The sequence below is a fragment of the Vipera berus genome (assembly GCF_964194415.1).
Source record: "Vipera berus genome assembly, chromosome: 4".
Taxonomy (NCBI): domain Eukaryota; kingdom Metazoa; phylum Chordata; class Lepidosauria; order Squamata; family Viperidae; genus Vipera; species Vipera berus.
The window spans coordinates 11,076,504-11,089,024 of record NC_138206.1 but is presented as its reverse complement, the minus strand read 5'-3'; the positions used below and the strand labels follow the sequence as shown (position 1 = coordinate 11,089,024).

General features: G+C 45.4%; 1 long non-coding RNA gene across 1 annotated transcript; it reads right to left on the bottom strand.

Moving 5' to 3' along the window:
- Positions 1–1,516: 1,516 nt before the first annotated feature.
- Positions 1,517–11,054, bottom strand: LOC308667390. Its single transcript, XR_014026275.1, has 3 exons — positions 10,858–11,054; positions 2,444–2,482; positions 1,517–1,732 (listed from the first exon to the last, which is right to left on the bottom strand). It is a non-coding gene; the product is annotated as an uncharacterized lncRNA (long non-coding RNA).
- Positions 11,055–12,521: the final 1,467 nt, after the last annotated feature.

The window sequence follows — 12,521 nt, the reverse complement described above, 5'->3', positions numbered from 1 at the left end:
GTTATACAAAATGTTGCAAGCTACAAGTTCCCCCCAACCCGGGCTGAATTTTTAAAAGAAAAATCCAAACGAGCATATTTGACAGGGGAGGGGCATTAATCCTTTTCCCCCCCCTCCTTCACTTTAATAACATTTTCTTTGTGTGTGTGTTTTTTTTTCTCCCCTTGCAAGTGGAGAATGTAATTTAAGCACACAGCGACCCACAACAGACAGAATTTAATTAGATATTAGCCTGGTAAAAATAGATAGGCTTTGGTGAACCGCAAGTCCATACTAATGAATATTGTTTAAGTGTTCATTTTAAGAGCCTCTGAAGTACAGGTGATCCTCGATGTACGACCACAACTGAGTCCAAACTTTCTGTTGCTAAGAGAAGCATTTGTTAAGTGAATTTTGCCCCATTTTACAACCTTTCTTGCCACAGGTGTTAACTGAATCGCATACAGGTAATTAATAACACAGTTGTTAAGTGGATCTGGCTTCCCCCATTGACTTAGCTTGTCAAAAAGTCGCAAAAGGGGATCCCGTGAGCCCGGGACACGGCAACCGTCATAAATATGAGTCAGTTGCTTAGCGTCTGAATTTTAATCACATGACCTTGGGGATGCTGCAATGGTCATAAGTGTGAAAAATGGTCATAAGTCACTTTTTTCAGTGCTGCTATAACTTTGAGCTGTCACTAAATGAACTGCTGTAAGTTGAGGTCTATCTGTAAAACTCCTGTCATTTTTGCAGGATAGATATGCCTAGAGAGAAAACAGCTACTCAAGATCCATGAGGAGGGAAATCAGTTTTAGGCCAGGGATGGGCCAAAGTTGTTGATGATCAGGTCCCTCCTGTAGGCTGGCAAACTACAGTCCCACTAATTGGAGATGGAATGGACAATGGTGAGAAATGCTGATAATTACTGTATAGTCTGGGAAAGGCAGTTCCCATATATTTAGTCCTAGCTGAAACCCTTCCTTCCTTCCTTCCTTCCTTCCTTCCTTCCTTCCTTCCTTCCTTCCTTCCTCCCTCCTTCCCTCCCTCCTTCCCTTCATCCTTCCCTCCTTCCCACCCTCCTTCCCTTCATCCTTTCCTCCTTCCTTCCCTCTCTCCTTCATTCTTCCCTCCTTCCTCCCTCTTTCAGTCCCTCCCCTCCCTCCCTCCCTCCCTCCTTCCTTCTTCCCTCCATCCCTCCTTTCCTCTCTCTCTTCCTCCCTTCCTTCCTTCTTCCCTTCTTTCTTTCCTTCCCTCCTTCCCTCCCTCCCTCCGTCTCTCTCTTCTTCCCCTTCTTTCCCCCTCTCCTTCCTCCCTCCCTCCCTCCCTCCCTCCCTGCCTTCACTCAACACAGACAATGTCAAATTGTGACTTTGATAAATTTCAACTATTTTTTGAGCCACAGTGCAGATTTTGTAGGTCAAATGCTGTCTAACTCCTTGATACTCCTCTTATTTGTTATAGGCACCAGTCACTATCCAGCTGTGACCAAAATAATAATAATAATAACAATCTCTCACCTTTCTTCTCTTTGCAGCTTGAATCAATGAGATGTGCTAGATAGCTTTAAATAATCCGTTCATGCAGTTGTTTTTTTAATGAAGTGTGATAAGACGGCCATTGCTGTAAAGGGCAACGTATAAGTCTTCCAAATAAGCTAAGTCCTAAAAGCTAAGGGAAGACATGATAGCAGTCTTCCAATGCTTGCAGGCCTCTCACAGAGAAGATGATGTGGGTTTATTTTCTACATTGCCTGAGGGCAGGACAAAAACCAACAGAGAAAAGCATTAAAGAGAGAGAATCAAATTCAAAATAAGGAGGGTTTTTATTATGGAAAATAAGAAAAAGCCTGGCTCTTGAAAACGTGAATGCTGTATCTCTGGAGGTTTTCAAACAAAGATTAGACAGCCATTTGTTTGTGGAAGTTTGAAGACTCTTGCCTGAAGAAAGGTTATTTTAGAAGTTCACCAAGGTCTCTTCTGAAACTGGGATTCTATTTCCCCCCCCCCTTCATTTCTTTTTTAGTCCCCTAATGATTATGTCCTTCTAAAACCAAGGATGTAAGGAAAGAGCTCTTGAATTCATACAATATTTGAATCCGTTGCTTTCATACCCTGAATCAAAAAGATCCGTTTGACCCTCTCAACTTCTGTTCCATATTTGGATCAATTCTGCCGAGCAACCTCCACTGGTTCCTTGAAAAGGGAATTTTTGAATCTCCAGAATGCCTCTCTCGTGAAGCAGACTTAGTCCGAACAAGGAGGAGGAGGAAAATGGCTTTCTCCGCAATTAGTTACCTAAATCAGGTATTCCGGAGGACTAGAACATTACCAGCACTAACCAGGCACTATGTAAGTGCCAGCAAACTTTGTACTATGTCCTCAACCTTTATCTCTGTTCTTACAACAAAGAAGTAAAAATTTCATGACCTCCCATGTAAAATGTCCCTGGGTCATGTGATCACCTTGTTGAAAGAAAAATCTTCATCAGGATCCAGTCCAAGCTGGGGATAAACAAAATGGAGAGTGCTTTAGAAAGAAGGTTGTAGTTTATTGGAGACGAGAGCCAGACAGAAAGATGGCTCTGGGGAAAAAACTGACCACATGTAGTAGGGAGTGGTGGATTTTTATACCTTCTTGGGCTTTTGTTTGGAGTTGTTCCTGTGGCATGAACTTTGACCTGAGTCTGGGTGTGCCTTTCTGGTATTCTGATGGTGGTGGTTAATCCTATTATGTCCCAAAGGTCATATCCTGCTTCCCTGGGGCTGTGGCTGATGGGTGTTGGTTTTTTCGATGTGAGGGATTGTTGATTCTAGGGATCTTTGTCTTTCTAATCCCAGCTTCCTGGCTCCAATCTTTCTGTCAAGATTATCACATCTGCATTTCTGCAGAGCTTATTTCTGTTTGGGGCAGAGAGACTTTGGGGGGGGGTTGTTGGTTTCTGCCATTAATATCCTTTGGGGAAATATAATATTCTGCCTTTTAATATTCCCAAAAATATTTCTTTCTTGGAGGGGGGCGGGGCTGACTTCCCACAACCTTTTGAGAACGTCTGACAAGCAAAGTCAATGGGGAAACCAGATTCACATAACAACTGTGTTACTAACTTAACAACTGGGGTGATTCACTTAACAGCTGTGGCAAGAAAGGTTGTAAAATGGGGCACTTAACAAATGTCTTGCTCAGCAACGGAAAGTTTGGACTCAGTAGTGGTCATAAGCCGAGGACTATCTGTATTCCTCTTCTTTGTTGTCCCATCTCCTCTTTTCTAAGTTACAGTTTTGGAAAAGAAACTGTTGGAGGAACAGGGGGAGGAGGAGAGGGAGGGGGAGGAGGGGGAGGGGGAGGAGGGGGAGGGGGAAGAGGAGGAGGAATGGAGAGAGGCAATATGGCAAATGAGTTTTAGAAATGCTTTTAAAAAGCAATCAGAGATGTCTCCCAGCAAACATAGAATGGAGGAATGAGGTTTGAATGGACTTCAAGATAATTTAGTCCACGATTCAATTGTTTTATGTAGGAAATCTGCTAATGACAAAAGGGAAGGAGAAGACAGCCAATTTTAACCATCATGCACATCCTTGAATATTTGGAAGCCCTTTCTACTGTATATGTGGATTTCTTAGACATTTCCTGTCGTCTTTTCTCAAATACCACAAAATTAAGCACAGTTGAAGGAATTGGGTATGTCTAGTGGTGGGATTCAGCCGGGTCAAACCAGTTCGGAAGAACCGGTAGCTAATTTTTTTTGTTGCCCAGGCCCAGAATGGACTTCTGGAAGCAGCATCCACACAGAGAACCAATTGTTCACATATTTGAATCCCACCACTGGGTATGTCTAATTTAATGAACAGAAGGTGAAGTGGCTGAAGGACCACGCTGGGACAACAGGCTGGCTAACGAGGTTTATTAGGGAACAAGACAAGGCAGGGTACAACTGTTTGGCTTTTATAGCCGGCTGCTGTCAGGTTAGACCAATCAGGAGTCAGTCTTTTCGCGCCGCGTTTTGTCGTCCAATCGTTGGAGCCGCTTTTGACAGCTCTCTCTCTCCGCGTGGCTTGCGGCTTTTCTGTGTTTTGACAGCCGCGAGCCGTCAGTCGGCTGCGCCTGCGCTCTGGCAGGGAATTTTGACAGCTGTCAAAATTCCCACGTGTTCTCCTGTCAGTTTAGTTTTACCTCATGGGTTTAACGTGTTTAACACTAGTAATAACGTTTATACACATATATACATATATTACACCCCTTACCCTTCCCCCGGATTGTTTCCTCCCCCCTGTCATTGGTTGTTAGAGCCGGCCCATTCGTAATCTTGTAGGTAAGCCGCTGCTCTCCGGTTTCGGCCAGATCGTCGCGGGGGAGGTTCATTCTCTTGTTCCCCTTCCTCCTGAGGTGGTGCAGGTGGTATGTCCACGGGGGGTGGAGTTGGGTCATTGATAGTTGGAAGGTCTGGGAGGTGTGTCGTGTGTTCTGGTTGTCTTGGTCGGAGCTGGTCTATATGTCGTCGCAGGTTGCCTTCTGTTGTCGTGTGTATTAAGTAGGAGATGGGTCCTGTCCATCGTACGACGACCCCTTGGGCCCATTTGTTGTTAGACGTGTAAGAGCGTGCCCAAACTAGTTGACCTGGTGTGAATGTGCATGGTGGGGGGGGTGTTCTGGGTCTGGAATGTTATTGTCGGGGTGCAGTCTGTCCAGATGTGTTATCAGCCACCTGAGTTCTGCTGGTGTTTTGCCGGTTGCTGTACAAGGTGTGGTGTGTTGCGCCATGAGGAATTGGCTGAGGCGACGGTGCCAGTCCCCCTTTACGAACTTTTTTAAGGCTTCTTTGGTTGAGCGAACCATGATTTCAGCCATCCCGTTCATCGATGGGTGGAACGGCGCTGATGTGACCAACCTAATAGAGTTCTTCATAGCGAACATCTGAAATTCACGAGAAGTGAATTGTGGTCCGTTATCTGAGACTATGACGTCTGGGAGGCCATGGGTGGCAAAGACCTTCCTAAGGGCTTGTATGGTGGCTCCTGAAGTGGTTTTCTTGAGGGGAAGTACTTCTAGCCATTTAGAATAGCTGTCAACTATTACTAAAAAACTCTGTCCCCGGATTGGTCCCGCAAAATCTAAATGGATGCGGGACCATGGGTTTTTTGTAGTTTCCCATTTGTGCACTGGGGCGTGGGGTGGATCACCTCTTGTTGATTGGCAAGGGTAGCATCCTCCCACGTGGGTCTCTATGTCCTTATCTATTCCAGGCCACCATACATAGCTCCTGGCTAGGGCTTTCATCTTAACTATCCCTGGATGTCCTTCGTGGAGGGTGTCTAGGGTTTGTGGTATGTTTTTGTTCGGTATTACAACCCTGTTCCCCCACAAGAGGCATCCCATGTGGGATGACAATTCGTGTTGTCTGTTGCAGAATGGTTGGAATTGTGGTTCTGGGCATTTTGCTGGCCATCCCGTGGTTGCCCATCTAAGAACCCTGCTTAGAATCTTGTCTTTGGCTGTATTTTTGGCTATGATTTTAGCGGAGAGGGGGCACTCTGGTAGTTCGGATATTGCTAGTATATACCCTGCGGGAGCTGGGTCTGTGTCATCAGTTTGAATGGGCAGTCTGCTAAGGCAATCTGCGTGTCCTAGTTCCTTTCCCGGTTTGTGTATTAATCTGTATGAATACGCTGACAGGAAGGTAGACCAGCGCAATATTCTAGGGGATAGAATCTGGGGGGTTGTTTTGTTCCACGTAAAGATTCCCAAAAGGGGCTTGTGATCGGTAAATATGGTGAAGGGTCTTCCATATAGATAGTCATGGAACTTTTTTACCCCTGCTACAATTGCTAGAGCCTCCCTGTCAATCTGCGCATAGTTCCTTTCTGCTTTGGATAGTGTGCGGGAATAGAAGGCTATTGGTCTTTGGGTGCTGTCCCTATAAAGGTGGCTTAGTACAGCCCCGATTCTGTAGGGTGAGGCATCGCAAGCGATGCACACAGGGATGTCCTCTCTAAAGAGCGTGACAGTCGAGCTGTTACAGATAATGTTTTTCAGTGATTGAAAACTGTTTTCATGGGTCCTGGTCCAAGACCAGGCCGTGCCCTTGTCTAGTAGCCTGTGGAGAGGTTCTGCTATTGTGGCTTTGTGTGGCAGGAATGCGTGATAAAAATTTAGTAGTCCTAAAAAGGCTTGGAGTTCTTGCTTATTTTTTGGACTGGGGGCTGTTTGAATAGCCTCTAATTTTTCCCTCGTTGGATGGATGCCCTTGGCGTCTATTTTATACCCTAGAAATTCTGTAGAAGTGACTCCTATGGAGCACTTTTCCCTTTTTAATTTGAGACCGGCTTTTCTGAGCCGGTCCAGGACAGCTGACAGTCTGTCAGCTAAGTTAGCTTCGTTTTCTCCGGCGATGAGCACATCGTCGAAGTATGGGCAGACCCCGGGTATTCCCTTTAATGTTTTTTCCATGATACCTTGGAAGATCCCCGGGGCTGCCGAAATGCCAAACTGTAGTCTTTTTACTTTAAAAGCCCCGCGGTGTGTGACGATTGTTTGGGCTTCTGCGGTCTCATTGGTTACAGGCAATTGCAAGTACGCCTGCGTGAGGTCAAGTTTAGCGAAGATGGCGCCGGAGCGGATGGAAGCGAGGACGTCTCTCACCGCTGGAACCGGGTAAGCGTGAGGACTTAGAGCTAGGTTTAGGGTTGCTTTATAGTCCGCACATAGTCTTATTTCCCCGTTAGGCTTGACAGGGGTTACTATTGGGGTTTCCCAGCTCCCCCTGTCGGTAGGTTCGAGTACCCCTAGTTTTACGAGGCGTTCCAGTTCGTCCTCAATTTTTTTCTTGAGGGTGAATGGAACCCTCCTGGCCCTTATCCTAACAGGTTGGATGGTTGGGTTTAATTTTAGGGAGATGGGGGGGGCTGTGTATTCCCCTAGCGAGCCGTCAAAGACGTCTGCATACTTGTTGCAGACGGCTTCGAGGCTGGCAGCCTGTACTGAGTTTACCCCGGTGATGGCGATGCCCAGGGGGCTGAACCAGTTCAGCCCTATTAAATTGGTGCGATTTCCGGGGGTTACTAGGACTTTCAGGGGTCCTTTAAATTTTTTATATTCTACTGTAACCCTTGCCTTCCCTTTCAGTTGGATGGGGGTTTTCTGGTAGTCCGCTAGCTGGACGTGGGGTTTTTCTAAAGGGATTTCCCAATTACACTGTCGACAGATTTCCTGGTACGTTTTGAACGAAATTAGGGAAACTGCTGACCCGGAGTCGACCTCCATGTTGCAGGTGACTCCTTGTATTTTTATCTTAATTTTTACTTTTGGGCTTAGGCTGTGTACCTCGTCTACCGTCTCCACTAGACCCCCCGGTGTTCTTTCCCAGTTGTTATGGGTGGTATTCCTACCTGGGGGGTTGGCCTCCAGTTCGTGCAAGTTGTCGCGGGGGCGGCTTTGGCATACAGGCTTGATGTGGCCGGTTTTGCCGCAATTGTGGCATTTTGCATTGCGGAACCGGCAGCTGCCCCTGGCATGGTTGCCCCCGCAGCTGGCACAATTGGAGCGTTGGTCTCTTCATGGTGGCAGGAGGTTCCTGGCTTTTTGGCGGTCCGTGGTGTCGTTCCTTCGGGTTTGCCACCTCTCCATCCTGCGTTGTAGGGTGTCCCCGTCGGTGAGGTCTACGGACTCGTTGTCGTCACTGAAGGTTGCCTCTTCTTGGTATACGGTTGCGTGACTTTCTGGTGTATTTGTGGTCGACTTTTTCCGGTGGTTGTCTTTGTAGGCCATTATTTCTCGGGTGAGTTCGGCTAGACTAATATCGGGCTTCGATGTGAGTTTCTTCTGGAGGCGTTCGTCCCTCAAGCCTATCACCACTTGGTCCCGGATGCGGTTTTCCAGATCTGGGAAACTGCAGTTGCGGGCGGCGTGCCAGACCCCTGCGATGAAATCGTTCGCAGCCTCATCCGGCCGCTGCTTCCTTTGGGCGAATTGTACTCGCCAGTACAGCTCTGAGCGGGCCGGCATGTAGTGCTTGTTGAGCTGGTCGACCAGGTCCGCGTAGGAGACTTCAGTGATGGGCACAGGGCTGAACAGCCCGACGGCGGCGTCATATACCGGGGGCCCGCTGATGTACAGGAGGGCTGCGGCCTTTGATCTGTCGTCAGTAATTTTGCTGACGAGGAGGAAGCCCTCGACCTGCCCCAGGTGTGACTGCCATCGCTCCGGATGGCGGGTGTCAAATTCCCTCACGCGCCCAAAATTGGCCATGTCGTCCGGGTCCTGGGTCTCGCTCCGATCGGGAAGTTAGAACTTCCAGTGACTGCTCTTTGGCCGGGAATTCCCTTCCTTGGCCGTGACTTCAGCTCGGGAGCGATCCCACCTTCGTCGCCAGTGAAGTGGCTGAAGGACCACGCTGGGACAACAGGCTGGCTAACGAGGTTTATTAGGGAACAAGACAAGGCAGGGTACAACTGTTCGGCTTTTATAGCCGGCTGCTGTCAGGTTAGACCAATCAGGAGTCAGTCTTTTCGCGCCGCGTTTTGTCGTCCAATCGTCGGAGCCGCTTTTGACAGCTCTCTCTCTCCGCGTGGCTTGCGGCTTTTCTGTGTTTTGACAGCCACGAGCTGTCAGTTGGCTGCGCCTGCGCTCTGGCAGGGAATTTTGACAGCTGTCAAAATTCCCACGTGTTCTCCTGTCAGTTTAGTTTTACCTCATGGGTTTAATGTGTTTAACACTAGTAATAACGTTTATACACATATATACATATATTACAGAAGGATGAGTGGAGACATGATAGCAGTCTTCCAATATCTCAGGGGCTGCCCCAAAGAAGAGGAGGTCAAGCTATTCTCCAAAGCACCTGAAGGCAAGGTCCTCCAAGGTCGCTTCCAAATCTGTTATTCTGTCACCAACTATCCAATTTGTGTGTGCAATTTTCTGAAACAGAACATCCTTTTTCAACCTCATTTTTAATCAACAAACTGGGAAGTTTTCCACTCACTCACATACACACACTGAAAATACATGTATATTATATTTGTGACAGAGACCATGTCACAAATCTCATTTAGTAGACATACATGTATTTTTAAGGAGTGTGCAGTAAATACATTTTCCTAGGTGAGGTTTTTTTCCTATTATGGGAACGGAATGAAATTGTTAATGAATCAAGTATTCATTTTCCACTCTGTGATGTGTCCAGAGTGCTTTATTATCAAATAGAAAGAACAAATAAGCAAACAAACTCAAATACAAAACTGTAATCATGTACACAAACCATCTCCTTCCACTGAAAGGTGCAGTCCTAATTCTGGGTTTGGATCTTTTGAAATTAGCTGCCATTTGCAATAACTTCCATTTCTATAAGTCTTTCTATACAAAATGACCTGGGAGGTCCCAGAACATCCTGCTGAATGGTGCAAAATATTGCAGCCTTTTTCCATTTGGGAGGAGGGAAGAGGCTGGAATTTAGGAAGGTTCATCCTTTAACATTCAAAGCCCTTCCCCTGGACCCTAACCCTGTCTGCTTTTAGAAAATAGCATAGCCTTTCTATGCTGTATAAATCTGGTCCATTCTGTGAACCAAGGTAACTTGACTTCTCCAGGCTGCTACAGGAATCCTGCAAGCAAGAAACAGTTTTGAATCCTTCCTTCCTTCCTTCCTTCCTTCCTTCCTTCCTTCCTTCCTTCCTTCCTTCCTTCCTTCCTTCCTTCCTTCCTCTCCACCTTCCCTCATTCCTCCCTCTACCTTCCTTCCTTCCTTCCTTCCTTCCTTCCTTCCTTCCTTCCTTCCTTCCTTCCTTCCTTCTTCTCTCCCTCCTTTCCTCCCTTTCTCCCTTCCTCCCTTCCTTCCACCTCCCTTCCTTCCTTGCTCCCTCCCACCCACCTCTTCCTTCCTTCCTTCCTCCCTCCCTTCCTCCCTCCCTTCCACCTCTTCCTTCCTCCCTCCCTCCCTTTCACCCCTTCCTTCCTTCCTTCCTTCCACCCTCCCTCCACCTTCCTTCTTCTCTCCCTCCTTTCCTCCCTTCCTCCCTCCTTTCCTTCCTTTCTTCCACCTTCCTTCCTTCATTTACTCCCTCCCTCCCTCCCTCCTTCCTTCCTTTCCTGCCTCCTTCCTTCCTTTCCTCCTTCCTTCCTTTCTTCCTTCCTTCCTTTCCTCCCTCCTTCCTCCTTCTTCCTCCTTCCTTCCTTCCTTCCTTCCTTTCCTCCCTCCCTCCCTCCTTCCTTCCTCCCTCCCTCCCTCCCTCCCTTTCACCTCTTCATTCCTTCCACTCCACCTTCTTTCCTTCCTCCCTCCACCTTCCTTACTTCCTTCTTCTCTCCCTCCTTTCCTCCCTCCCTCCCTCCCTTCTTTCCTTCCTCCCTTCCTTCTTTCCTTCCTTCCTTCTTTTTAGCTTTGAATGCATCCCTTAAAAGAAACCATAATACCTTCAGCCCATCAGAAATAATAAAAAAAATATCACTAGAAAGCCAGAATTCTTTTTTTAAAAGCAACACCCTCCCTCCCCTCCAGTGAAAAAAAAACTCAGCCTAGTGTTTGAACATACTTGTCTTCCACATGCACATTTTAGGCAATGATGTTGTTTGGTATTCTGTTTCCTTGATGCAAAAGTTATAAGCATGCTAACATAAAGTGCCTGAATGTCAGGAAGGACCAAAAAAAACCCCACTATTCTTGTTTTCCCCTTGACATACTACTTAAGCCTTTTTCCTTTCTTATTGTTCTATTCCAGCCTACGAGCGGCCCTGTTTGAATGTCAGGGACAACCCCTTTTTATAATCAACAGGCTGGAAAAAACCCAACCAAATTTATTTACAAAGAGTTCAAACAAAAGTTAAATGAGAAGTTCAAACAAGACTTAAACCAAAAGGTTAAACAAGAGTTAAACAGGAATTAACAGACCAGGACTCTAGCAGAAGATCTTCAAACGGTTGCCTTCAGCAACCAGCACCTCCCACACCTTCCCCTTTTATCAGCAGTCCCAAGGCGTGGCTTCTCATTGCCTTCCCCCGAGTTGCCTCATTGCCTTCCTCTGTTCTGCTCTGCTAGATTGCCTCAAGCTCCTAGTGTCCCTGAACAGAGCCAGGTGAGGATCGTCTTCTTCCAATCCCTCGTGCTCACACGGCTGAGTCTGAACAAGATGGGAGGGGCCAGGCTGAGAGTCCTGCAGTGCATCAGAACCTCCCTCTGACACCAAAGGCTCTCCAAACCCCTCCTCCTCCTCCTCTTCAGAATCATCCGGCTCAGCTGCCAGAACCACAGGCTGACGCTGAATCACAACACTTATTGCTTTGTCTAAAGGAATATTCGTTTCTATGCTCCACTTAAACTTGAATTTAAACCATCACGAGGGCTTAATCCAAATGTTAGCCAGACGGAATCAGTTTCCTCACTCAGTTAATTAAGGGCTTAGGGCTGGAAATCTCAGTTTTAGCTCTTTTTACAATCTTGTCGCATTTGATTGCCAGGAAGGGAGAGACCTGGTTCTGAGACGTACCACTGCCATTAATAAAATACTGTATTTGTATAGATGCAGGGTGGGTGAAGAGGAAGGGAACTTTTGGTGTTCTGTTTCAGCAGCAAAATGTCCAAGCTTGTCCCTTAAAAACCTGTTAATTTTCAGAGCTGGATCTGTAGCCCCATTTTTTTTAAAAAAAAGAAATGCCCAAAGCGCTCCTCTTCAGAAAGTCAGTTATTGTTATGCAGAATTTTGCCTGGAGAGCAGCCATTTCCCCATTGCCAGCCATACAAAGAACTTTGAAGATTACAAGTAGTGATCAGGTTGCCAAACCAGTTGATAAAACATTAATCCTTACAAAAGCAAATGGCGAGAACTTCAGGAAAAGAATCAACCAACCAATCAATCCATGCAATCTTTGTCATGGTCCTAGACCAGCATAAGATAAGAGATAAGATAAAAGAATCTTTAACATCTCCTTTTTCTGTGAACACATTGGCAAACATTAAAAAATGAAATTCAGATGCCTGCTTTCAAAAGAAAATAAATATGTATCAAAAGAATATATATATATATCACAAGAAAATAAATATGTATCAAACAAAAATAAGTATATAGCACAAGAAAATAAATATGTATCAAAAGAAAATAAATGTATATCAAAAGAAAATATCTATCAAAAGAAAATATCTATCAAAAGAAAATATACATCAAAAATTAAGTATGTATCAAAAGAAAATAAATATCTATCAAATGAAAATATACATCAAAAGAAAATAAATATATAAGGAGGGTAGGATACAAACAACTAGTGGTAGATGATTATTTATTTATTTATTTATTTATTTATTTATTTATTTATTTATTTATTTATTTATTTATTTATTTATTTAGTTTTATATACCGCCCTATTCCCGAAGGACTCAGGGCGGTTTACAGGGCAAAATTTAAAAGACAATATAAAAGTTTAAATAGAAATAGAATTAAAATGAAATAAATTAATTAATAGCCCAACAAATTAAAACAAAGTTTAAAAACTTAAAACCCCTCAGTCCAGGCCAGATAGATAGATAGATAGATAGATAGATAGATAGATAGATAGATAGAT